We start from the raw sequence: 27,476 nt of genomic DNA on the forward strand, positions 1-27,476 counted from the left end.
AATTGCTCATTTATGTCAGTGTGGACTCATGGACATTTATCTTACACTCTGCGCTGTAATCCAACATGACTTTATTCTGGTGCTGAAACCGTTCCAGCTCCGGCCATCGGGAGCTCTTTGGGTCGGCTCCTGGGTCCCTCTGACACATCCCACCCAAGGAGGGCAGGGGTTGTGTTTCTGAGCACTTCCTTCCTTTCTGGCACCACCAGGTGCTCAGGCCCAGCTTGGCTCATCTTCACCATCCAGGCTCATCTCCGGCATTTCCTGGCAGGTCCTGGAAAGGAGCCCTCACTCTTCATGTTTTATATGCTCTTATATGGAGCACACAGTTACACATTTGAAAAATATACTTGTGGTAGACAGCTAGTTTTGCCTACCTTGAATCCATCCTCCTCCTTCTGATAACAGCACCCGAATTTGTTTCGAGGAAATGGACTTGTCCCACTGGATACTGACCAGGTGGCCCTGTGGACAGAGCTGCCTGCAGTAAGTGGGATGGGGGAGGAAGCCTAAACTCTTCATTTTAAACTGCTTGCATAATTATTTCCAAGGATATGTGTTACTTTCATAATTTAAAACTATGTAAAATGTTTTAGACCCTTGTGTTGATAACAAGTAGAGACCAAATCCAAGTAAGAAAGATAATACTAATAATTCCGATTTAGAATAAAAATAAACACAAAGCATGCTCACTGTGGAAGAAGCCATGTCTGGCAAAAGTAGGTACTCTGTGTGACCACTCTCCTTCCCCTAGACAATTTTAAGCTGCTCTTTTTTCCCATTTAACAATCAGCAAAGACTCTGGTTTGCTAACATCACGGGCATTCAAAATATTCAAATGTTTGTGTATTAGGCATAGAGTATTTGGAAATTTTCACACATGTTCTGCTTGGGGAGAAAACCGACAGCTCTAAAGATGGTGAAGTCCATGATAACTTCCAAAAGCAAAAGGATCCCTGATTTATTTGCGAAAAACATTATCCTTTGAACTCTAGCCAGGAAGTAAATGTTACACATTAGCATAACCTCGGAGAAGCATTAACAAAAACATGTTTTAGTTAGGTCACAAATAAACTTAAAAAAAAAGTATCATAATTTCAAGGTTTTTAAAACAAAAACTTTGTGTCATGCGTTAGGCGGTAAGGTTTTCCGACGTCCGCTAAAACCACTGAACCCAGGGACTGCGGAATGGTGCGAACCCGCGCCGGGTCTTCACGTAGGCTCCTGGGCCCCGCCCGGCAGTAACACGAAGGGGCAAGGAGCTGCGAGCGACGGCGCCCCGGCGCGCAGGGCACAGCGCGGACCTGCGCGCACGGCCGGCTCCGGGGCCGGGGGCGCGCGGGCCGCTCCCGGGAGCCGACCGTTAACAGCCGCCGGGGGGAGGGGCTCGCAGGGGTGCAGGCGCCCAGACCGCGCCGGACAGGACCCCGAGAGGGCTCCGGAGAGCTGACTCGCCAGGCGCCGACCACGACCGCCGGCACCGAGGAGGGGACGCGCCCCGAGCGCACAGCCATGGCGGCCCGGCCCGCGCCCGCACTGCTGCTGCTGCTGCTGACCCTGCTCCTGCCCGCGCAGACCCGCACGGAGCCCACGGACGCGGCGCCCACCCGGACCCCCGGCGGGAACTCGTCGGCGAGCCGGCCCCTGCCCGGCATCGAGCTCAAAGCCCGCAGCCCGCGCCCCGCGCCCGGCCCGCTCGCCCTGCTGGCTCCGCTCGCCCCGTTCGCCCTGCGGCTGGGCCTCGGGTAGGAGCACCCGCCACGCGTCCAGGCCTGCCCAGCGTGGACACAGAGCGCCGGCGGCTCGCCAGCCTCCACGCCTTGACTTCACTGATAGAAATAGGTCCAGACACAGAGAACCCCACCGCGACCGCTTCGCAGCACGTGGACGCAAGGGCCACACACCTCCTGCAATTTCAGGAATGGACTGAAGGAGACGCGCCATCAATGAGTTCAAGATGGGGCTGAGGAACTTTGGGTACCCACAACTCTACCTCGGGAATCAAAACATGCTTTACCTTTACTTTCGTTCATTAAATTTATAAAGTCAAAAAATGACCGAGTGCTGTGCCAAGTGTTCCTCTGTATTGTGGGCGATAGGCAGCAGCCCGGCCTCCCACTAGCCGCAGCTCTTCTCAAGCTGGCAGTTCTCTTGGGAGCTGGTTGCTACATCTGACTTGGGGACAGCAAGTGACAGAAGCCAGCGCAACAATGGATCAGCCCAGACCCAGGTCTAGTTACTAAGTCCAGCTGTACACTCCTCTTTCCTCACACGCTGCCACTCAACAGGAACCCTAGCTAAAAATGTGGTTAGCATTTATAACTTGATTCCAAAAATTAGATTAGATTCCAAAGATTTCATAACCTTCAAATGTTGTTTTATTTCTGTGCATGTTGAATAGTTTTTACAATTTAAAGGTGACAAACATTTTAAAATCTTGAATATAAGATTCAGGAAAACGGTAAATCAGGTATTTGGAAAGGGAAGATGAGCAGCTCACTTGAGTTAAGTTCACACAAGCTTTATGCTATTTTTATACCATTTTTTTAATCTCCAAAAATCCACATTTGGACTACTTCCTATCCATATTTTTAGACAGTACCTGGGACGAAGCCTAAAGCAGATTCTGGAAGGTAAATCTAACACAACCAACAGCACACAGACACCTCTCTGAAGTCTGGTTCACAGTCACACAGGGACACTCCAGTGTCCAGCAGGCTTTGGGGCCTTCATAACCAAAGATGTGCCAGCCTCAGAGCATTCCAGAAACACCAGACCCAGTCTTGAGAACAAGAACAGTGTGTGTGAACAAACACTGAGAGTGTTCTGGATTGCACACTGTTAGTAATTATGCTTCTATTTACATAAAACGATACAGTATTGATATTGTATTGAACATAAATGGCAAATTATTTTGTTAAAAGGCTCATAGAGCAATCTAAAGAAAAAGACCCTAACTTAACAGCTAGGTTTTACTCTATGCATTACAGGATGACCCATTGTAGCTTTATCTGACATAAAATAATAATGAAAATGCTGCTCTCCCACTAGAAATTAGACTTTTCTTGGTCACAAATCCTACTACCCATCTCTCAAAGAATAATGCTGAATTAACGACCCTTAAGACACAGAACTCCTATCAGATGATCCGAGGCTTAGCTTCCATCCCAAGTAGCTAGCAGATTTCACCTCTAAAGCTTGAAAAGCCGTTTCCAGCTCCATGCGCCTGCTGGTACAATGACTCAGGTATTGTCTTGCTGAGGGGAACTATGTCCCTATATTAGGGATCAACCATTTCTGCTCCACAGGGAAGATGCCCCATCTGGCCTATCAGCCTAAAAGACTAAGCATCACCTGGCTGTGCCTCCTATTCCACGGCAGAGGCAGCGAGGCTCAAGGAAGGGGGGCCAGCTCCTGCCACCCTGAGCACCCACCATTTGTGAGGCCCTGCCAGGTGCCAGTCCAGTTCTCACCCAGCACTTGCTGTCCACAGATGCTGTCACAGGCGCTTTACATCATCATTCAGTCCTCATGGTAATAAGGTATCAGTGTCCCCATTTTTTAGATGGAGAAACTGAGGCCCAGAAGGTTAAATAACATGTCAAGGTCACACAGCTAGTAAGAGGCAGGGTCGGGATGACTCAAATCCAACAGTCTGGTTCCGGAGACCCAGCAAATCACCACTTCCCTGGGCTGCCTCTCAACTGAAAACTGGAGGACTCCTCTGCAGATGGGCAGGTCAGGACCACTGCAGAGACGGTGGCAGTCATCTGACAGAGGGAGAGCAGAACAGGGAAGGCCAAGAGGTGGGGACAAGAGAAGCATGTGTCAGAGCTGAGAGGCCGGGGCTGGACCTGAGCAGATAGCAGAGTGCTCAGAGGGAGCAGGCTGTGGCCTGGAACAGATGGGGAGAGTGATCAAAGGGAGGAGGCTATGGCCTGGAGCAGATGGGGAGAGTGGTCAGAGGCAGGAGGCTGTGGCCTGGAGCAGACAGGGACAGAGTGGTCAGAGGGAGGAGGCTGTGGGCCTGGAGCAGAGGGACAGAGTGATCAGAGGGAGGCTGGAGACAGGTGGGAGCCGGGCCAAGCAGAGCGTAGGTGGCTAAGGAGTAAGATACAGTTCTAGTGCAGACACAAAAGCAGGTCACCAAGCACACAAGTAACATAATGACGTCTGGCCACTGTGTGGGGGGCGCTGAGAGCACCAGGAAAGATTCACGGCCCAGCTAGGAGGCTTCTATCGAAGCCAAAGGAGAGATGACGGTGGCCTGCAGGCCTCTGGGCAGCAGGCACATGGAGACACAGGCATCCTGGCTGGAGGATTAACGCAGAGACAAGCAGGCACAAGATGTGCTCGGGATCGGATGTGCCAGGGAGGCAAAGCAAGGAGTCTAGGATGACTGCCAGGTTTCTAGCAACTAGAGGGTGTCAGTGACATTCACTACGAGGAAAAGGGGTAGGAAATTTAGGAAAATAAAGCGGTTGGTTTCAGATGTTCAGTTTGGGATGCATGTGAAACAGCATCCTGCAGAGGGAGGTATGATGTGGTACCTGGAGGGTCCGAGGCCCAGAGCACCATGAGGAGCAGAGACGGAAAAGCAAAAGTGAGTGATGGGGCAACTGCCCGCATGTCCACATCAGCACATCCAAGACAGACCCGCTGCTCTTCACCGTCCGCCACCGAAGCTGGTCCCCTGCAAGCTCTGCTGGGCAAGGGACCGCCTTCCATCCCGCTGCCCAGGTCCAAACCTCCAAACGTGTGCCAACTCCTGCCCTAATCCATCACCTCCTGCCTGGATAGCGCTCTCCCTGCCCCACTTGCACCTGTTCTCCAGCTAGCACCACAGAGAACCTTCCAAACCACAACTTCGGTGTCAGACCTCCACCACGGTGGCCCACCCCATTCCCAAAAGAGGACACAATTACCTGCTGTGGCCCACAGGCCCTTCTCCAGCCTCCTTGTCTGCATACTAGACTTGTAGCAAAGCTATAAGTTCATTCTCGCTTTCCAAGCACAGCTTTGCTCTTTCTTTCTCAGTTAACAAAGAGAAGGTATTGTGACCATCTCACGGTGGAAAATACTCTCTTTAAAGAACTGAAGAGGCCCATCCCCTGCTCTTCCTGACCTCAGGCACGGCTGGGAAGGCAGGGAAATCCATGCCTACATCTAGCTTGCTGCAGAGAACACAGGGGAAAGAGGGGAACTTGGAGAGAAAGCCATGCGCGGGCACTGGAGAGGACAGAGGCTCCTCCCAGATCCCAGACGGGCCTCAGCAGGCTCACCCAGCTCTCAAGAGCTGTTCTGGATATGACCCTGGGTGGGGTTTCTCTCCAGTGTAATCAACGTCACAAACCATGAAAGAAGTTGCAAGGAAGTGGGTGACTCCATCAGCAGTTCTTTCCGGAGGGAGGGTGGCTCGCCAGAATTAACTCCAGAGGGCAATGCACGAGAGCCTGTCCCCTCCCTGCCTCTGGTGGAGTTGATGAGGACGGCTGTGGCAGCCATCCCTGGGGCTGACAGACAGACGGCGCCTGCATTCCTGATGCAGCCCAGCCCAGAGACCGCCCTGCTTCCAGACTTCTTCCAAGAGATACAGCAAAACCCACTGGTGGGGGGGTGGGCGGCGACGGGGGCACATATTCCTTGCTCCTCTTGTGCCCTGTGGAGAGAACCCAGCTTGTTCACTCTTCCCTTCAGAGGGAGGCAGGGGTTAGTTACTGATGCGTCTGGAGGGAGACTGGGCCTGCCTAGCCAGCCTCTGCTCCTCTCCTCACCCTCAGGTCTCGCTGGGCCCACCCATAGCACCGTGCACTCAGGTCACTGAACAGAGGGGGCTTGTCCCCAGCCATGCTCATCACCAGGTGGGTAAGTCTGTCTAATCTGAGATAGAAGATGAGCAAGCCCACCTCCCACAGACACTCCAATCTCCAGAAATCTACGTGAAACAGAGCCCGCATCAGATCTCCACTCACCTGTCTATGGAGTGGGGGCTCTCTCAGCTGGTCCAGAACTTGAGACAGCAAGAAGTGGGTGCTAAACACAGAACCCCAACACTGTTAAAGCCCGTGGTAGTAGGGTCCCAGGGCTCCTGCTGATATGGCCATGGGGGCCCTGACTCGGCGCTGCCCACTCAGTTTCACCCCTTCCTCACGGAGCCTGATTCTGTTGAGCACACTCAGTCCCAGACGTCCTAGTGACCAGAGGCGGTGTGGACACTCTTCCAGCCAATGAGATGGAAGCTGGGGTTTCCTGAAATGCCTTCCTGATAGGGACGACGCCCCTTCCTGCTTCCCCTCCTTTCTGCTGGAACATCAGGCTGGAGTCAGAACACGAGACCCAAGGAGCCAAGCATGAGGATGAAACAGGAGAGTGGAGAGACGAAAGGGTCCAGAAACCACCGCCCGGCCCCAGAATGCCCACTTCTTGGTGCGAAGGGCCCAGGAGTTGAAAGCCACACCAGCCGGGTTCTCTGCTACATGCTGCCAAACCAACCCGACCCAAACAAGGGCTGAAGAGAATGCCTGGGCACAAGGACTGTGGACGGGCTGCCACAGACCTGGAACCACCGTGGTGACCAGGACCAGGGCAGAGGCACAGACACCACACATACAAACAACTAGGGCCATCTCAAGTGCCCATAAAACAGGGGACATGGACAAGAATGACACGGGGGGGAGGCCAGGGAGAGACGGCCCCCCCAAGGAGACAGCATTTGAGCTGATGGCTGAACAATGAGCAGGCGGCAGCCTTATGAACACCCGGAGAACAACTGTCCCCACCGCAGGAACAGCAGAGGCCCAGGCCCTGAGGTGGGGGCTGCGTCAGTACAGAGCAGTGAACAGGGAAAAGGGAGGGAAACAGCTTTCTCCTAAGGGAACTCACTTCCCCCATTGTGATGGGAAGTCACTGGAAGGGGTCGAGCAGGCGCGACCTGGTGGGATGTGCCCCTAGAAAGATGACTGCAGTGACTATATGAAGGGGGGACTGCACGGGAGCAAGTCTGGACCGAGGAAAGCCGATGAGGAGCTCCTGCTGCTTAGAGCGGGGTTCTAGAGGGAAAAGACAGAGAGAGATGCGGAGGAGGAGCTGGCGGCCTCGGGGAGATGCTGCAGTGAGCGTGAGAGAGAGGAAGGAGAACGGCTGCAGGCCGCCGTGGGGGCCGGGCTGGGCACCGTGCAGGCACGTACTGCACCACGACCAGAGCTAGGGCAGGGGCTAGGGCTGGTGGACAAGCGGGCTGAGAGGCATCGCCACCCAGAGCTGGCCAGGAGCGTGGCCCTGGGCTAAGGGCAGGCAGGGCGGAGAGGAGCATGGAAATCAGGCTGGCATGGGCGGTCCTGTCAGACTCTGCTGAGGGCTGCGTGAGACAGGGACAGGACAGTGGCCACTGTCCTTGACAAAGACAGGTGACTAGTGACTTGGAAGAGCCATTTCAGAGGGACGGTGGGGCCGAAACTTGACTAGATCAGCCGAGGAGGTTGTGACCGTGGGGACAGGAGTCCAAGCGGGGAGACCGCAGCACAAACACCTTCTCATGGACCGTCCCGCCGCCCCCCAAGTCAAGGTCCGGGTTCTGCTCTGGGCGTTCTCACTTTACATGTGTGTATGTGATCACTCATACATATATGTCTATATCCCAGGCATCCCCGTGTGAGCAAGGTCCATTCTCATCTGCTCGCACCCTCTCTCTGCCCAGTGCCTGTGCCAGAGCCCCACATGCACGGGGCACTCGGGAGACCGGCTGGGAGGGAGAGAGTGAGGGAGGCAAGCAGAGCCGTGTGGACAGGTGGCCCACCAGGACGGCAGCCCACCAGGAGGCGTCCCGAGGGTCCTGTGAGTTCCCACGCCCATGGGCACAGGGCTTGGACAGGGCCCACCGGTGGGGAGCCGAGACAGCAACAGACGTGAGCGCTCAGGTGCTGCTTCTCTGTGCACAGAGGGTGTGTCCTGACAGGTGGCCACACCAGCGCCCAGGCAGCAATGAGTGGTCTGGATGGTGGTGGGGCCAAAACATCAAAAATACATTTTCTACCAAATCCCTAATTCAAAAGCATCCTGGGGAATTAATCAAAAACTTTCCGAACTTTTACTTAAAGATTTCCCAACGTAAAGGTAGCTTCAGACAACAAACTGGCATTGGGTCCAAAATGGGCTCACAGCACTGAGGAAGCTCTGCCCTCGACAAAGGACACCATGAGCCGCCCACAGAAGCTCGGATTCTGGGTCTTTAATGAAGCTCAAAACACATGGTAAACTCTGTGCTGAAAACCCAGCTACTCACGGAGCTGTAAAAAACACCTGTGGATGTTTCTGAACAAGTCATTTGGTGTATTTTATTTCTCAAAAGACCCTCACTTTTTAAACACAAAATCACCAGAAACCCATCTTACGAAAGAGAACATCATACATTACATTAAAATCAAGAAACCACCTCTTGAAATCCTAGGAATAAACAGGTTACAATCACCAAGAGCCACACAAATAACCAGATGAGTCACAAGTTGAGAAGATGACTGACAAATCACCAGTAAAAATGAAGTGTGGCTGTGCAGGGGCAGGAAGCCCGATCCTAAGGTGCTTTCAGGGCAGATACGAGACATGTGCCCACAGTTACAGCCAGGAGGACACAGGGTAATTAAGTTCTGAACTGTAATTTAAGAATCCAGGAGGCCTCGTCCAGCAGCACCCGCCACCAGGGCCCCGCCCCCTGCCTGAGACTCCCTGGGGCTGCGGGAGACCCGTCCCACCACACCGTCCAGACCCAGCCTATGCCTCGTCCAGGCCCCGCATACAAGGGCCTCCTCACAAAAGAAGGGCAGGGTGAAGGACGCGAGTGAAGGTCAAGAGACAGGCAGGTCTTCCCAGACACCACTGTGCACACGTAATGACAGATTTCAGCCGAAGATCAAGAACACCCTGAACCTTCGCCACACAGGACAAGACCCAGTTCCAGAACCGCAGAATAAAATGCAAGAGGTAGCAGGAAAACACCACCACAGCAGAGAACAGCAGCAGTGTGGCTCTGAGGGCTCAGCACCCACAAGATGCCCGCTGCTCTCTTCCAGTTGTCAGGGATGTCAGGGGGGCTTCTGGAAACCTGCGAGTGGGAGTGGTAAGCAGACCTGGAAGAGCCACAGCCGGTGCACCAGGCCTGGAGCTCCCACAGGGATCCCTGCAGCCCAGCTCCAGCAACATCCTCCTACCACAGACTCTGAGCCGTCCTGGAAACGCCGGGGAGAGCCAGAACGAGCACAGCCAGTTGATCAGCACCTCAGTGCCCTGCCAGCCGTGGCTCACGCCAGGTTCCTCTGTGGCCCGAGTCCTGTGAAGGCGAGTGTGTGGCCCCCGCAGTGTGGCAGGGGCCGTGCTGCTTCCTTCTTCCTGAGACCTGGCCCATCTCAGAGCCTTGATTTCTTGGTCTTCATTGTGCCTACTGTGTAAATACTGGGGGGAGAACTGAGACTCATCAAGAGGGTTTCAACAGCCTACTAACAGAGCACCTCGTCGGCTCTAGAAAACAGGATGAAGGTTTCCTCGGCTTGAGAAATTGAGATGCGATACTAGTTCTGACATCTTTAGGACCCAGGATCTATCCTCAAGAGAAAAAAGTAAAAAATACAAAAATGTGTGATAGCGAATTATTCCTATTTTATAGGATTGGGAAGCTTTACTTATTAGAACACTTTTTAAAATAATTATTCAGGTCAGGAGTTAGATTTAAGCTACTAAGAGCTTCACTGACTTCCTCTACCTCATCTGCTCTGTGTTTTGGGACAATCCCTAATTTCTTCATTACTTTAATGTTCATAGGAAGATGTTTTCTTTTTCCTATTTTGTGATACTACTAGTATCAGTCTGACTTATACATTTAAGTACAGATAAAGATGTATCCACTTTTTCTAAATTCAATAGGAGCACAACAATGGAAAAATTACTTTTAACAAGGGCTCCTGAATTCTGATCCTAAGATTTAAAGGTAATCTATAAGGATTCAACCCTCAGATGAAGACTTGATCCTCATAACTATTACTTTCAAAGATTAACTTCCAAGATGTAACTATACAAAAAAAAAAAAGATAATACGTATTCCCATAAAACTGTTTTCTTTGATGTCCGTTTTTGGAACCCCTCTCATCGACCAGTTGCAATACGGTCACAGGAGGGCCAGCTCAGTCATTCATTCATGAGAGGTCAGAAAGTCACCTGATAAAAAAAGGGCCTGAGGCTTCTCTCCGCCCTTGACAGAGATGCCAGCTGGTGGAGAGGGGTGTTGTGCAGGATCAGGGGGAGGAAAGGGAATGTGTGGCTGGCTTTGGGTCTTGGCTGAGAGCCAGGCCACACCTTCTGGACCAACGGCCGGGCAGCAGAGTAATCCGTCCTTCCTCAGAAGATTCTTCTCTGCAGACAGGATGCTCAAGGACAGGAGCCAAGACCCACCCAGAGCGTGCTTTTCACACCTCTGTTCCTCAGCACCCTCCCCGAGGGATGGAGAAAGCTGACCTCTGACGTCTTTAAGTTGTCTGAATAAATAAAATAGAACTATTTTCTCCTATTAAAATAAAATACTGACTTTTAAAGTAAAAACATTAATTTTGCAAAGGATTAAAAAAGCAGAAATCCAAGTCAGTTCAGCAGGAAGAAGAGCAGATGGCCTTCTGAGGCCCACCAGCCTGCATGCACGTTTCCCAGCCCAACCACCACAACGGCGAAACCGGACTGTGCTCCTCCAGTTCCTCCTCCCCCAGGGAAACCTGCCACTCCCCCGGACTGTGGCCGCAGGGGAACAGGGACCTGAGTGCCTGTCTCCTCCACTCCACCTGACCCCAAAGCATGCAGCAAATGTGTAACAATGCTATGGGTGCCTGGGGACCAGGCTCCCACCACCCCTCGGAGGCACCAAGCTGCCAAAAGGCACAGCCCCACAGACCCTAATGCCCTCGGGAGCTGGACAGAGACCTTGCTGGGGGGGAAAGCCTGCTGACACCCAGAACTGCAGCAGAAGACCACAAGCCTGTCCACGGCTCCTCCTTAGGTGACAGTCCACGCACCACAAGCAGTGTTGCTTCACTCAACGTTTCCAGTTGCTCTACTGTCACAACCCTTTTAAAACATTAACCTTTTCTAATGTAAAAATCATCAGATTCAACTCCTTTGCCTTTTCTTGGCGAGAATTTAGTAAAAGCAGAAATAATTATATAAGGAGTTAAGCTAAACGTCAACTAGTATCGAAGCAGGGAACTTCAAAACTGAAGGAGTGGAAGAAACTGGATTGATTTAGGGTTGATTTAAGATAATACCAGGGGCAAAGACAAGTGGATGTCTGAGTAAGAAGAAAATCGGCAAGGACACTCAAACTGAAAAAACACACAACTGCACGAGAGAGCAGAACCTGTGCTCTGTGAAGAACGAGGCTGAGTCGTTCCAGCCACTGCCACACCTTTGGCATCCACAGTGCCCGAGACACCATAGGTGCTAAAAAACATACATGTCAAACGATTGCATAAATAAATGAATGAAAAAAGGTTTAATTTATACTAAGGAAGATGAAGAGCTACATGAATATAAGATGCTAACAACCTCTCAGATTTAAAAAAAGTTGTATCACAGAACCTACGCTGGGTTTTGTTTTTTTTTTTTTTTGGTGAGGAAGATCAGCCCTATGCTAACATTTGCCAATCCTCCTCTTTTTTTGCTGAGGAAGACTGGCTCTGGGCTAACATCCGTGCCCATTTCCTCTACTTTATATGGGATGCTGCCACAGCGTGGTTTGCCAAGCGGTGCGTTGGTGCGCACCCGGGATCTGAACCAGCAAACCCCGGGCCGCCGCAGCGGAGCGCGCGCACTTAACCGCTTGCACCACCGGGCTGGCCCCCCTACACTGTTTTTCTAATAAAGTTAGTGCCACACTGGTCATCATGGGTCAGATGCTTGATTTGTCAATAAAAATCACTACAAGCCCCATATCTTACTCTCTATAAATGAGGTGGCTGAGGCAGTTCTTAGGGGGGAAACGTAGAACTGTAAATGCACAGAAAAGAAAATAAGGATGACTTGAAAAATAAATAAAATAAGTCTTCAAGCCAGGAGTGAGGACACAATGGTGACCAAGGTCAGACTAGTATTGCCCTGGGGAAGTGGGAGTGCTGACTTGGATGGGCACGAGGAAGCCTGGGGACAGACGTCGGAGACGGCCACGTGAGTGCACACAGGTCACCAGGCTGCACACCGGGTTCCAGTGGCAACTGGTGCCAGCTCGTACCAGCTCACGAGAGAGGACTGAGACATTTTCAGGAATTTTGTGAACCAGCTGACAGCTCATTGGTGGCTTGAAATAGGCAATGGTGAGAATATTTATGCCACAGAAATTGGCAAATGCTACAAATCAGGGCTTTTTACAACACCCTCGCTAAGAAAGCCAGTTGTTAAACATGTATCAGCACACCACCGAGTACACCTTACAGTATGTAAACTACATCTCACAAAAAGAAAAAAGCTGGGGTCTGAGGAGGGAGAGGAAGGACTCGTTTTGAAGAAAGAGAAAGTATTAAAATAAATAGCAAATTTAATTTTCAGTGTGTTAAGAGAAAAGTAAGGTTCTTCCTGAGACTGAAAGATGTTCAACCTCAGGAAATCTATGAATGCTATTTACTACATTAATAGATCGGAGGGGGAATACCATGCGATCAAAACCACGTGATCGGGGCCGGCCCAGTGGCGCACGCGATTAAGTCTGCGCTCTCTGCTGCAGCGGCCTGAGGTTCGCCGGTTCGGATCCCGGGCGCGCACCAACGCACAGCTTGTCAGGCCATGCTGTAGCAGGCGTCCCGTATAAAGTGGAGGAAGATGGGCATGGATGTTAGCCCAGGGCCAATCTTCCTCAGCAAAAAGAGAAGGATTGGCAGATGTTAGCTCAGGGCTGATCTTGCCCACCCCCCCAAAAAAAAACCACGTGATCATCTGCTGGGATGCAGGACAATCATACAGCCAAGTTCTACTGCTACATATGATAAAGTTTACTAACCAAAAACACTCAGCAAAGTAGGAAGACAACTCGCTTAAATAGATAAAGGGTGCACACCACACAACAACAGTGAACATCACACCTGAGAGGAAACACGAGAGGCGCTGGGGCTGAAGTCAGAACACGAGGAGCGCCCGCTGGCTACCGCCGCTGCTGGAACACGGCCTCCGCCTGCTCCAGAAGTCCCAGCTGGAGAACACAGGGAAGCACGGAGATCAGACAGGAAGAGGCACTGTTTGCACAAATCGATCCTCCACCTAGAAAACATGAGACACTAATGACTGCTGTGCACACAATCAACACGCAGAAATCAACAGCTTTCCCACACAGCAAGGACAGGCAATTAGAAACGTAACTGAAGAAAGCACTTGTTAGATGATAAAAGTGGCATTTCTGATCACTGCACAAAGGGCAGACGACTCAGCGATGGAGGCAACTGGTTACCCAACTGGAGTAAATATGAGATGCTGGCCTCAAGTGCATAAAACAGATTTCATGTAGATTAATAAGCTAAATGTGGAAACAGTACATAAAACTGCTAGAAGTTAAAGAGGAGTGATTCTGGAGGTGGGAAAAAATGTTCTTAGACAGGACTCAAAACCTGAAAGTCACATGGCGAAAGACTGACAAATCTGCATACATAAAAATTTAAAATTTCTCTTTGGAAAAAATAAATTAAAGAAATCAAAAGAACCAAGGACGGGGCTGGCCCGGTGGCACAAGCGGTTAAGTGCGTGCGCTCCACTGCAGTGGCCCGGGGTTCGCCAGTTCGGATCCCGGGCACGCACCGATGCACCCCTTGTCAAGCCATGCTGTGGCGGGGTCCCATATAAAGTGGAGGAAGATGGGCATGGACGTTAGCCCAGGGCCAGTCTTCCTCAGCAAAAAGAGGAGGATTGGCAGATGTTAGCTCAGGGCCGGTCTTCCTCACAAAAGAAAAAACAAGAAAAACCCAAGGACACCCTAGGAGAGCACCCGTCACCACTATGAGTGGTCCCTGATGTGGCGCCTCTGGAATTCCCGTCAGCAGGGCCTCTAGCTGCCTCCTGGTCACAGCGCCCCTTCCCATGGGCACAGGCCCCCCCTTTAAGGAACTGTGCCCTCCGCACCACAGGCGTGGGAAGCACATCTCCCGGACGCTCCACAGCGGGGCTCCAGGCAGCCAGAACGTCCAGTAAGAACACACGAAAGGATTTCTCATTGAGACAACTCACTCCTCTGTCAGAGGCAGAGATGACAGAAGCTTGGACACACGGGGAGACCGAGGCTGGGGGCTCCCCCATCCTCACCCTCAGCTCCACAGCTATCTCATCATGTACCTTCTTTTTCAACTTTCTATTCTGAAATTTTAGACTTACAGGGAAGTTGAAAAACAGTACAGAGAGTTCCCATATATCCTTCATCCAGCCTCTCCTAATGTCCACGTCTCACAGAACCACTGAACAATGAGCAACATCAGGAAATTAACACAGGCACAATTCTATTGGCTCAACTACAGACTGTATTTGATTTCGCCAGTTTTCCCATTAATATCCCTCTGTTCCAGGACCCCATCCAGAACTCATGCTGCATTTCACTCTCCTGTATCCTTAGGCTGTGTATCCCCCAGGCCAAGACCATCCCTCAGTCCGTCCTTGTCTTGCAGGACCTGGACGCCTGGAGAGCACTAGTCAGCCGTGTTTGTCTGCTCTCTCCTTGTCATGACGCTCCGACTGTGCGCTGTGGCAAGAGACCCTGAGAGGTGACATGCCGTGTGGAATCAGGAGTGTGTGACGGTGACCGTCTCACCACGCGTCACTTGGGCAAGGTGGTGTCTGCTGGCCTGCTCCACTCTAAAGTTACTATTTTCCCTTTCTAATAAATAAATAACTTGGGGAAGAGATACTTTGAGACTAGGCAAATATCCTGTTTCTCCTCAAACTTCTGCCCACTAATGCTAGCACCAGTCCCTGGGTCTCGCCTACAGTAATTACTACCGTGGTGTCTGCCTCACGGTGACCTTCTATGTCTTCATTCCTTCTACACTGATCACCTGGAATTCTGTCAGGAAGAGCTGTCCCTTCCCCCCCTTATCTACCTATTTGCTCAACTATTTGTTTATATCAGGATGGAGTGATGGATATTTATTTTATTCCACGGATTATAAAGCAACACTATCACTATTTATTTCCTTGCTCAGATCTATCCAGCTCTGGCCGTCTTTCCTCCTTCAGCTTGGCCTCCATGTCCTTTCAACAGGCCCCATCCTTTCTGAGCACTTCCTTACTCTCTGCACCACCAGGTGTCCCAGGAGAATGCTCTTTGGTGTGCTCACTGTTGCTGGGCCTTCCCAGGGGACAGAGCGAGGAGATCTGTATTTCAGCACACAACCCGTGCTCTGTATACATCTCTATTCACCTCCGTACCTATCTCTCTGTATGGACTCACACGGATGCCTGGGTCAACCCAACCCACAGGGGCCTTTAGCCCTCCTCCGCTCCTCACCTGTATCTTCTTCCTGGCTCTCAGTGCCCACTACACACTTACTATTTGTTCAATCCTCGTGTACACACAGAGTAGGTAGATTCACACCACTAACTTACCCTGTGAGAAACAAACGTACCACTAGAGTACAGGAGGGTGCACGGTCTTTCTTGTCTTTCGTCTTACGGAACTAGTCCAAATACTGTTTCCCAAACTCAGGCTAAGACTCCCCCGCTCTCCGCTTTGCTGTGGCTCTGTTACTGTTTTGTCCTACACTGAGGTTTGTTTGTGTTCCATCCCACATCCTGGCTGATATGCACTCATTTCATTTTGGGGTCTGTGAAATATTGCTGTGGTTCCCAGAGGGGGGCTGTACGGAGAGGTCTATTCAGAAGCCCCACGCCCATCCCTGCAGCCGCGTCTGCTCCCTCTTCCTTCCCACCCCACCCACCCATAACCCAATCTCCCTGATTCTGGCTTACCCTCCTGTACCCCTTCTGCACGAATGTGCAGACACGCACGTATTTCCCCACATCCCTTCTTCCTACGTGAAGGGCAGCACACTAGACACTCTCTGGCACTCTGCCTTGCTTATTCCCTGCACGTTCTGGAAATCACCACCAATCAGTTCACAGAGACCGACCTCCTCTACACAGCACTCTGTGGCGTGGGCAAGCAGGGCCAACTCGCCCTCTCCTATAGGGATAACCAGGTTGTTTCCACAGGTGTTTCCATACCGTCAGACAGTATCCTCAGAGTGCATTCCTACAAGTGGAACTGCTGGGTCAAAGCATCATGCATATGTAGTTCTATAGGCTGAGTGTGGTTTTTAATATGCCCAATAGCGCTTCATTGATTTCCTACCCTGATGAGTGAGAGAAAAAATCGAACACTGGGAAAGAGTCCATCTGTTCGGGACCTAACAGTGTATATCACACATAGGGCCATCATCCTAGGAAACCCTAATAGCCCGTGCTCGACTTTAGGACCACAACATTTCATCCCAGAAGTAACAGGTTCACAATATTCAAGAAGCTCAATGCACACCACAGAGACAGACCCGAAGAGCACGCCCCCGAATCTAAGAACTGGTTTCTACTAGCACTACCAATATCAAAGACACACTTTCATCCCAAACTCCATTCCAAAGCTCACGTCCACACAGGTGTGTGTCCACATAGACGTGTGTGCTAGTGTTCAGAGCAGCATTAGCATTATTCACAACTGTCAAAAAGTAGAAACAACCCACACGGCCACCCCTGGTGAAGGGATAAAAGAGACATGTCATATCCACGCAATGGAGTACTACTCAGCAATAACAGAACTACCGACCCATTCTACAACATGCGCAGACCCCAAAAACCTTGTTAAGTGAAAATAGAATGACACAAAAGACTGCATATTGCATGATTCCACTCACATGAAATGTCTAGAAAAGGCAAATTTACAGAGACAGAGAGCAGATCAGTGGTTGCCTCAGCTGGAGAGGAGAATGAGAAATAACCACAAACAAACACAAGAAACATTTGGGGTAATAAAAATGTTTTAAAACTGGACTGTGGTTATGGTTACACAGCTTAGAAATCCACAAAAATCCCTGACTCTTCCATTTACAGAGGGTGAATCTCATGGTAGCTGTTTAAAAGAGAAGAAAACAAAACCTCCTTGCATACCTTCCCACCTTTCATTTCCTGCCCATATCTTCCCAGAGCACTCTAAATGATGAACACTCAGACCGTAATTTGATCATACGTGCCATTTGAGGTGTTTCTTTCAACTAACAGTAAGACCAGGGAAACATCTGGATGGACTCTTCTACGTGAAAGCACCATGCCAACTGCACGCGGGCAGCGTGTTACATCACACAGCACTGCCCTTTCCTGCGTCATCACAGCGGAGCTCTGACCGGCGAAACTGGGGCACCTTTCCCAGGCGACATCATGGCTCAAGTCTTGGTTGACTAAAGGAAAAATACCTCCCTTTCCCACAGCAAGGGCTTCAGTGAGAAACAATGAAAATCATCAAGCACCCCTCCTTCCTGCCTGTGCTGTAGATGCCTGGAGCTGATCCAGACATGGAGAATTTAGGGGGAGCTGCGCGGGACAGGGGGCATGGCACACGATGCTCCGTGCTGTGTAACACCCTGCAGGTTTACACAATACCTGCTCTTCCTATGGAAATATCATCAATTCCCTCACAGTTTCATTAGAAGAATAACATTAAAGAACAGAAAGCTTCACAGTGAAATGATCAAACATGTCACTCATTCACCTGCTCGTGGGCAAAAACCATCTACTATGTGACACCAAAAAATACGAATAGGAAAAACCCCAGAGAAGGAGTCAGGGGATGCAGAGAAGCCCTAACCTCTATTTGGGTGACACTGCACCACACACTCAAAAGGACAGCCAGCCAGCAGTCCTGACACAGAGGTTTTCATCCTACCACTGCCAAAAACCACCTAAAACTTGACGGAAGTGATTTTTCCACAGGGTTTCAGTGATGGTCACATCTAGGTTGAACTCTGTGACCCTAAGTTATCGCAGCTCTGAAATCCTATGATTAATTCCTACGAATTCCACATCTTCCTGGATTAAGAATTTTCAGCCTCAACTCCCAAACCCGCTTCTACCTGCAGCAAACAATTCTTCACTGTTTACTGCTTGTGCCACGACTTTCCTGGAACTGTTAACTGAAATAATTATTACACGAGGCTCTTCAAACTTTTAGATAGCCTTCTAATGAAAATTGTTTTAATGTATTGAGAAAGAAAAGATAATCCTCTGAAGTGGCCTGCCAAGGAACACTGTATCATAACAGAGGCATACTGTAAAACCTAACGCAGATGATCAACTCCAGGATAATAATTCTGTGTGACTATTATTTTGGGTAGATTCCTATTCTGAAAAGGAATCAAATTCAAAATGATCAACACTAATAAACATGCATTTGATGTGACTAATTTCATTCATATCTAGAATCTAGCAGGTATAAACAGTCCAATCATTGCTATTTAAACTGTGGCCCAAGCACGTCAGTCTCTTGAAACTACTACCCCTATTGAGACTGACTTCAGGCTGTTTGTGCCTACACCAGGTGTTGTGTCTCAGCGATCTCTGAGTGTCCTCCATCATTCTTCATGTACTGCCCGGGGCCGCATTTGTGGCCACCCAGCATCTCATAACTTGCCGTCTCTCCCCAGGATGAGTCTTAAGGCATAAGCCAGAAATTGAACTCCCTGTCCTCACGCAGCCACAGCACACACAAGAGGCAGGCTGCACCAATCTGACACACACAAAACCCCGCCTTGAGAGAGAAACCTGAGAAAGCAGCTGCTGGCAGAATCGATTCCCGAAAGGGAAGAAACTGAGACGAGAGAGACCTGGGCGTTCGGAGGCAACAGTGGGCAGAGCGCCCACAAGCAGCATCCACACTCAGCACACATGGTCCCGCCCTGTAACTGGGTGTGGTGACTCGCAGCCTCATGCAGATGATGAGAAGCTGCCTTATGTCCCTGAGTAAGTTCCTTTTCTCAAGGAAATGCACTCACCTGAGTGAGTTAACACTCGGAGGGTGAGAGAGAATCTGTGCATACTCAAGAAGCTGGGTTTACATGCACTGCCGGTAAGTGAAGGCACAGGAACACAATGCTTACTCTCCAGCCTGACTGACGCACGTTAACAATCGCGGCCTCTAACTCTGCCATGTCAGAAGAGGGGGCTAGTTAACATTACCCACTACTGAGTTACCTTCAGTCAGTTATGACATGCTCTAGACTTACAAACTGAAAACAATCCCTGCTCAATTTAACTCAAGACAACTCACATAGTCTAGTCCCCTAAGACTAAGAAAATGGGTCACCTGGACGCCCCGGGGTCTCATGTTTTCTCATGGAGTCAGAACCCATTGCTCCAGCCCCAGGTCCCGCCTCCGACACACCTTCCTTCCTGCACCTCCCCTCTTTCAGCGGAGCCAGCTGGTCCACAGGGGGGTGACAGGACACTTCTGTGCAAGGGCTAGCCTCCGGTGGATCTGAAGCACCACAAAGTGACGTGGGGAGGCACTGCCCACTTTTCACACAGGACTGCACAGAGGTCCTACGATAAGTACTTGTTGAACATCTGACTGAATGACCCTTGAAACACTTAGAATGTATTATTTCACTCCTACTTACAGCAGTCTTCTAGAAGTGCAATGAACCTTGGAATCACCAACTCGACCGCCCCGTTTTACACTCAAGGAACCTGAGGCAGAGAGACGATGGGAACAGTCCGTCAAGTTCAGAAGCAAGGCTGGGATTAAATCCCCAGTTTCCAAAACTCTGGTAAATTCTTCTGTTTGCTCCTCTACCAAACAGCTTATAAGCCATAGTCTCTTCAATTTTGAAATCCTTTAAACCTCCACAGTTGAATCAAGTATTTTTCATTTTATTTGGCTGCTTTTCTGAAACCTTCCAGAATTATTCAAAGTAGTCTCATTTTTGTCAAGATGTAGTTATAACTATAACTTCTGTGACTATTATGGATACTGTTATTACTTAAAAGAATGAATTTCAATTATATGTTGCCCAAAAGGGGTTAAAATGATGGTGGGAGGACAGAGCTATTTTTTCAGGTTGAAGACTCCCTGTTTTCAACAGATTAATTTACTATATTGCACTTTATGGTTTTAGAACAATTTTGAATGTTTTGTAAATGTTTCTATTCTACAAAGAAAAGCACGGAAATCTGGAGATAACACAGACATATGGGGCATAAATATACGACTGATTCACCAAGTACAATAGGCACACGGTGGGCAGGGTGTTGAGGCAGAAAAAGCACACGTTTTCAGAGGCAAACTTAGCCTCGCCTTGGGTTCTACCATTTACTCATTTGTTCAACAAACACTGGTAGGTGCCTGCTGTAGCCAGGCATGGTTCTGAGCCCTTAGGACAGACACAGGGCAAGACCCCTGCCTTCCTGAGGCTTCCACTCTGCCAGGCAGGCTGACGGGAGGGAGGGAGTGGTGGGTATGGCAGGCAAGGATAAGCAGAAGAGGCAGCAGGGTACGCAGGGCCTGAGGAGGCGAGGGTGCAGAGTTGTGAGGCCCAGGCAACAGCTGGAGGCAAGGCCCCAAGGCTGGAGGGGTGACCGAAGGGGATGGCAGGAGAGGAGGCGCCTGGGAAGACTCAGAGATGCGGGCAGTTGCAGGGTTCTGAGCAGGAGGGGGACTGATCCATCCTCCACCCAAGGCTCTGATCTGGCTGCAGGTCAAGGACAGATGGGAGGGGACCAAGAGGAGAGGAAAGGAGACCCGCCAAGAGGCTCCTCAGCTGAGCCAGGAAGAGTCTCTTTATCAGTAAGAGGGGTGATGACAGTCCCCCATGAAGGTAACCTCCTAAGATCCTAAGGAGTAATTAGGTTAAACTCGGTCCGCCACCCCTGACACACAGTAAGAGCTTAATAAATGTTAGCTAAATATTTTCCAGCCTTCCCAGGAAGTTACTGAACCTCTTACATCAGTTTCTGATCTGACAAAGAGGTAACGAAAGCTCTACGTAAGACTTGTGAGGAATAAGTGATGGAAGTACAAGGGCTCTACCTGTCAGAACTTGGAAGATACGAATCTGTCTGTGTTTCGCAAACAACATGTTATAGGTCTTACAGATCATATATAAGTATACATAAATACTCCGCACATTGCACACTAGGGGACAAGAGATTCAAACAGAACCCAATATAAGATGATGCCTGTAACTGAGGAATCTTCACCTCGGACCATTCTGGTACTTAGCATCATCATAACTCAAAGAGGTCTAAGAGTCCTTCTTAATCCCTCCGTTTCCCTCATCTCCCGGACCCAATCCATCACCAAACTCTGCTGACTTGGCCACCAATGAACAGTCCACATTGCTCTTGTCTCCTGCCCCACCACCTCTGTCCTCCACCCCACCCCCCTGCACCCCACCCCCCACCCTTCAGACTCTCCTCCTGCCCATGCGACCCTGCACGGCCAGACCCTACCTGTCTCTCAATCTCACCTTCCACTGCGCTCCCCATCAACGACCCAATAAAGGCTACTGGCCCCCTCAGCTACTCCAACCTTTGGGCCTCAGCACAGCACCCCTATGCAGAGAGCCTTCCCAGGAGATCACACCTCAGGCAGGAGCAAACCTCTGACGCCATCCACCTCAGCCCTGTTTCTTCAGTCATTCACAGATCAATTAATTTCCAGATACAATATCTGCCTTTGTGCTCGCTTTAGTCTCCCCTGCTGGAATGCTGGCTCAAAGAAGCAGAGACCTTCTCCTTCCCAGGGCGTCCTTCTTCGATGACTCATACAGAGAGGAAGGCACTCAGTAAAACCTTCAACTGAAGGAAGAGGGAGGTGAGAGTGTGCCCAGAGCATTGAAGTCAAAGTATGCCCAGAGAAGTGAAGTCAGAGTGTGCCCAGAGCAGTGGGAACCAGCTCTCCCACCCTACAGTGAAGTCAGAGTGCGCCCAGAGCAGTGGGAAACAGCTCTCCCACCCTACAGTGAAGTCAGAGTGTGCCCAGAGCAGTGGGAACAGCTCTCCCACGCTACAGTGAAGTCAGAGTGTGCCCAGAGCAGGGGGAATAGCTCTCCCACCACACAGTGAAGTCAGAGTGTGCCCAGAGCAGTGGGAACAGCTCTCCCACCACACAGTGAAGTCAGAGTGTGCCCAGAGCAGTGGGAACCAGCTCTCCCACCATACAACAATGGACGGAATGCAAGGAAGTCAGGTGAAGGGCTTCTTTACATTTCATCCCATTCGTTGAACTATCGAGAAGATTGAGATTTCAAAACTCCAGACCTAAAAAAATCAAATAAGGGGCTGCTCTGGCGGCCTGGGGTTCACAGGTTCGGATCCCGGGTGCGGACCTAGGCACCGCTTATCAAGCCATGCTGTGGCAGGCGTCCCACATATAAAATAGAAGGACATGGGCACAGTTGTTAGCTCAGGGCCAATCTTCCTCAGGAAAAAGAGGAGGATTGGCAATGGATGTTAGCTCAGGGCTCATCTCCCTCACCAAAAAGAAAAAAAAAATCAAATAACCACCAATAATACAAATCAACACACAAGAAAGATAACACAAATCAACACAAAAGAAAGCTATTTTAATAGGCAACTTCAAGTGACTGCTGCAGCCCTGACAGCACCTAAGCTTACCGGGCCGAAAGCAGCAGCACCTTCCCTCTCCAGGAGGTGGGAGAGCTGTCCTGGATGCAAAACTGGCACTGTCCTCTAGAACTTTAAGACAAATAACGCACAAATCAGGAGCCAAGTCTTGCTAGTCATCTGAGTAGTACCAAATTTGGTGAATAAAGGTGCCAACTTCCAGTAAATTAATGATACTTTTAGAGACAAGTGAATTTTTTTAACAAAGAAAAATGCCATTTCCACGTGTCTTTCTGTGAGGATGTCCCAAGGTGTGTTTAGCACTGTAAGCTAATAAGAAACTAGATCCAAGGGCAGTGTGTCTTTTAGAGATACTTTTTAAGTGAATCAAGGTTCCCATGCACAGAAGTCCTGCCTTGCTCCTGAGGCTGACCTGTTCCTGCTCCTCCAGCACCCCCACCTACCTTCTTAAAGACTGTCCTCCTGCAATTACCCCCTTTCCCAACACATTATAAATCTGCCCTTCTCTACTGGATCGTTCCTATTAGCCCATAAACACGCTATAATTGCTCTCATTTAAAGAATAAAAATAAAAAACTCCCCTGAGCACATGACCTCTCCAGCTACTGTCCCATTAATCTGTCCCCTTTTATAATTTTTTATAATTTTATTTATTTATTTTTTCCCCCAAAGCCCCAGTAGATAGTTGTATGTCATAGTTGCACATCCTTCTAGTTGATGCATGTGGGACGCGGCCTCAGCATGGCCGGAGAAGCGGTGCATCGGTGCGCGCCCCGGATGCGAAGCCGGGCCGCCAGCAGCGGAGCACTCGCACCCAACCGCTAAGCCACGGGGCCGGCCCCTAATCCGTCCCCTTTTAACAAAACTCCTCTAGATTCCTCCACCCTCAATGTTCCCCACTTCCCCACTTCCACCTCTTCTCCACCACAAGGCCACCTGCCTCTTATCAAAGCCAAGAGTTCCCCAGCAGAAGAAGAGGGAGCTAACCACTCCCTCAGCCCTGGATTCCTGCAGCCAGACCCCTGGTTTCTTGTTTCTCCGCTCCCGGACCCCTTGCCAAAAGCCCCCAGGCTCTGTCTTCGCCTTTATGCTCTTCTGCATCTACAGCCACCACCCAGCCTATGGTTTCAAATACCATCGATATGCAAATTAGTCCCAAATTTACATATTTGGCCCCAACCTCTGTTTGAACCCAACCGTGAATTTCCACGGGTATCCAAACATCTCCACTCAGATGATTAATCATAAAAATAACAAGCACAGTAAACCCTCTTAAGGACTGTCAGGGAGGTACTATTTCAGGCACTTCACGTTAGCTGTGTTTATCGACCCAACAACGCTGGGAGACAAGTTGCTACTATTCTTCGTAATTTATGGATGAGAAAACTGAAGCACAGAAAGATTAAATAGCCTCCTCAAGATCACACATCTGGTACGTGGCGGAACAAAGATCCAATCCACGTGCCCGAGGTCTGGTCTGCGGGCTGAGGAACTGCCTTCAGGAGCATCTGAAGCCTCCCGCCACCAGCGCTCCACCCAGACTCCTGCTCTTGCCGGACTTCCCCATCTCATAACTAGCACCAGCCAACCGCTCAGGCCAACGGCCTTGGGTCCTTCTGGGATGTTTTATCTCACAGAGAGACTACTGACAATCCTGATGGGCCCGTCTGCAAAGCATGCCCCAGTGCATCAGTTCTCAGACGTGCCTTTTCCCACATCTTAACAACCATGAAAGCGGAAGCGCCTGGCACTGGTGGCGTCTCTGTGCTATCTCACTCACGGGCAGGAGGCGAGTGTATTACTCTCGCCCTGGCACATTCAAACTCAGCTGTTACTCTCGGAGGTGACCCAACAACAGGTCAGTCAACAAATCACTCAAGGACCGGAAACCTCTCCTTAACACCTGCCAGTAAGATCGAGAAAGCACCCAAGCCTGCAGACCGGGTATCGGCAGCTGGGACAACACCCCAGAGACAGCAGTGGCTCGGTCTTAAGAAAAGCCGCCTCCACCACACTCAGTGACTGCACAGTGGACAACACAGCACCACATCAGCGCCAGGTCAAAGGCCGACTTGGAAGGACTGGATTCTGAACGGGAAGAATTTTAGAATTACTTTATTTCACTCATATGTTCCTTTTTTATAAAAGCACAGAGCAGTATGATTTTAAAAGTCCACACTTGAAGTCTAAGAGCTCTCTCACTGAGCGTAAGTGAAACCTAAGTGACAAGAAAGCACATTACAGTCCAACTGGCAGCATTTTCCTGTTAATAGTACAAAAAACAACACTGCAACTTACAATCGACGGCATCTGACACGTGATGAAATCCAGCAAGCCGGGTCTGATCGTGCCACCTCTGCACAGGCCCAGCCTGGTCACCGCAGGCCCCTGCAGTGTGGGCACTCAGGCCATCCTGCCTGTGCCACAATTCTGTGGCCTCTCTGTGCCTACTTTTACACACAAGTAACACAGGAAGACTAACAGTAACACCCACCTTCTAGACTCGCATGAGAATTAAATAACACATGTAAAGCGCTTCACTGGCCTGGCATGTCACAAGCTCCTAACAAGCATTAGCTACATGACAGCCAGAGTGATTCTTTCTAAAGATAAATCAGATCTTGTCATTCCCTTGTTCAACACTCTCTAAAGTCAACTAGAAAAAAAGAAAGGAGGGAAGGAAGGAAGGCACATGGGAAGGCTTCCCATCACACTGAGATTTATGACTAAATTCCTTACCACAGCCCCTGCCCCAACGAGATGCAGCCCACCCGCCTCTCCGTCTCACTTCCTGCCACCCTCCAGCCCTCCCGCCACCCTGGCCTCCCTGCTATTACTAGCAAGGACCAGGAAGCTCAGGCCCAAGGCTCTGACTCCAGAGCTCCCGCTGCCTGGCAGCACCCAGCGCCCTCCATCCTTTGAGCCCTCTCTCCGATCCCCGTCCACCACCCAGCACTTACAACGTTAGCTGGGGTTTACCATCCCCTCCTCCCCCATAACGTGAACCCCACGAGGGCAGGAACTATCCTTGCTGTGTTCACGCCCGCGTCTCCAGCGCCTAGGACAGTACCCAGCAAGTGGTAAACACCTGCGGGGTGAGCTGTGAGTGAAAGAGAAGTAACCTAGAGACAAGCAGAGTTTCACTGCACTTCCACTCAAAATACCAGGCCCCTCAGAGCTACTTCCATCCACCCTCCCTGCCCCTTCTTCATTTTAAATCCATCACAAAGACATGAAACCAAAAACCAAAGTCCTTTTCCTTTGTACACTCCCAGAACACCTTACACATACAGGTGGAAAAGAGTGGCAAGTACCACTCATCAGATCACAGAAAAAATGTGATTATTTGATACTAATGGTCTGGGCCCAACAGCTGTCAAGCTATGCAGCAAGGCCACACAAAGACCTCTGTTGGCTACCACATTTCCCTGTCCACGTGCCAAATGAAATGTCACACCGGAGAGAAAAGTCACTCAAGGATTAAGGAAATCTTAATGACTTCAATGTACAATTTTTAAATGAACGTCTCACTATTTGCCTTTCCTACCTCACATGTTATGAACACATTTTTTAAAAGATTTTTTTGAACACCACCATGTCCATCACACCAAATTACTGATTTTGGAAATTAACATTTTAGAAAACTGACACAAAAAACCATCAGGTTTTCTAATAAAATTGGACCTCTCTAAGCTTTTCAGTTTCATACTAAGATTGATAATTTTTCTTAAACAAGTTTCTTATAGCTGGTAAATGTATGACTTCACTTATTAATCTCCAAAGTGTATTTTCTATCTATCTCCTAAGTCCTTACATAGCTCATCACAGAGCTCAACGGACTAAAACTCAGTTCTTAAATAAACCTTACAGCTAATGAATTTCGATGATTAATAAAAAATGATTAATATGTATAAAAAATATTCACTGTTATAGAAAATACTAAAAACTATATTAAAACATACAACCGTGTGTATGTTTTGATTCCTGCTGGGAGAATACATAATCAACTGGTCACAGCAGTTGGAGGGATAAGAGTGGCTGGGGATGGAATGGGATGAGGTTTTATCATCTTTTTGTATCTTTGAATGTACTTTGGGCATGCTTACATTTTTAAATCTATAAATAAAAATTTTGATGCTACACATTTTTAAATTTTATTATTTTATAACTAAACTATAAGTTTTATTTTAAAAAAATATAATGCTATAAAAGTGATTAATAAAACAAAGTACCAGCTTTTGAACTGTTTTAAAGTCTGCCTATCTTCTTCAGCACTGCATCCCCAGGCCTAAAGCAGGGAGGGCCTAGACAAAGCAAGCCACAGATAAGTATTTATCAAATGAATTAAGTTTTCTTTATTCATTCACCAGACAAACATAAATTTAAAGAATTTTCTTATTCCAAAAATCCAAAAGCAGTTGAAATGCCTTTACGCCATGTAAATTCACAAAGGAGTGAATCAGCCTGTGAGCCAGAAGTTTTTGTCCTTGATGTCATGAGCCAATTCTTCTCTCCTCACCTCCCAGGACTGACTTCAGGAGCACGTCGCACCTCCAGATACATGTGTCATCAACCTCTCAGAGCTGGACCAATTTTCTTTTCACCACTGCCCCCTGCAGAAAGGCCTCCATTTTTTCCTTCCAACTATAGCTTCAAATTTGTTGAAGACATGGCTGAATATACTCAGTCTCAGGAACCCCAGACATCTAGCAGGGCATTACTCACAGACAATGCATTCCTTTCAAATCCCTGTGCATCCCTTGCCTCCACCTCCAGCAGGATCCCGCACCCAGCTCAGCGTGTCTCATCAACTATTCATCTAGCCCTGTTGTGGGTGTCCATGTCCAGAG

The 27,476-nt window shown here is 49.5% G+C and overlaps 1 protein-coding gene across 4 annotated transcripts in view; it reads right to left on the reverse strand.

The window, feature by feature from the left end:
- Positions 1-27,476, reverse strand: part of ADARB1 (adenosine deaminase RNA specific B1) — a 142,157-nt gene that overhangs the window by 112,861 nt on the left and 1,820 nt on the right. For all 4 annotated transcript variants that reach the window (XM_087417928.1, XM_087417929.1, XM_087417930.1 and 1 more), the window contains exon 2: positions 13,104-13,278. The gene's annotated coding sequence lies outside the window, so the exon portion shown is untranslated. The remainder of the gene's footprint in view (positions 1-13,103; positions 13,279-27,476) is intronic.

This window comes from Ceratotherium simum, chromosome 27 (assembly GCF_057802395.1).
Source record: "Ceratotherium simum simum isolate JZ-2026a chromosome 27, ASM5780239v1, whole genome shotgun sequence".
Lineage (NCBI taxonomy): Eukaryota > Metazoa > Chordata > Mammalia > Perissodactyla > Rhinocerotidae > Ceratotherium > Ceratotherium simum.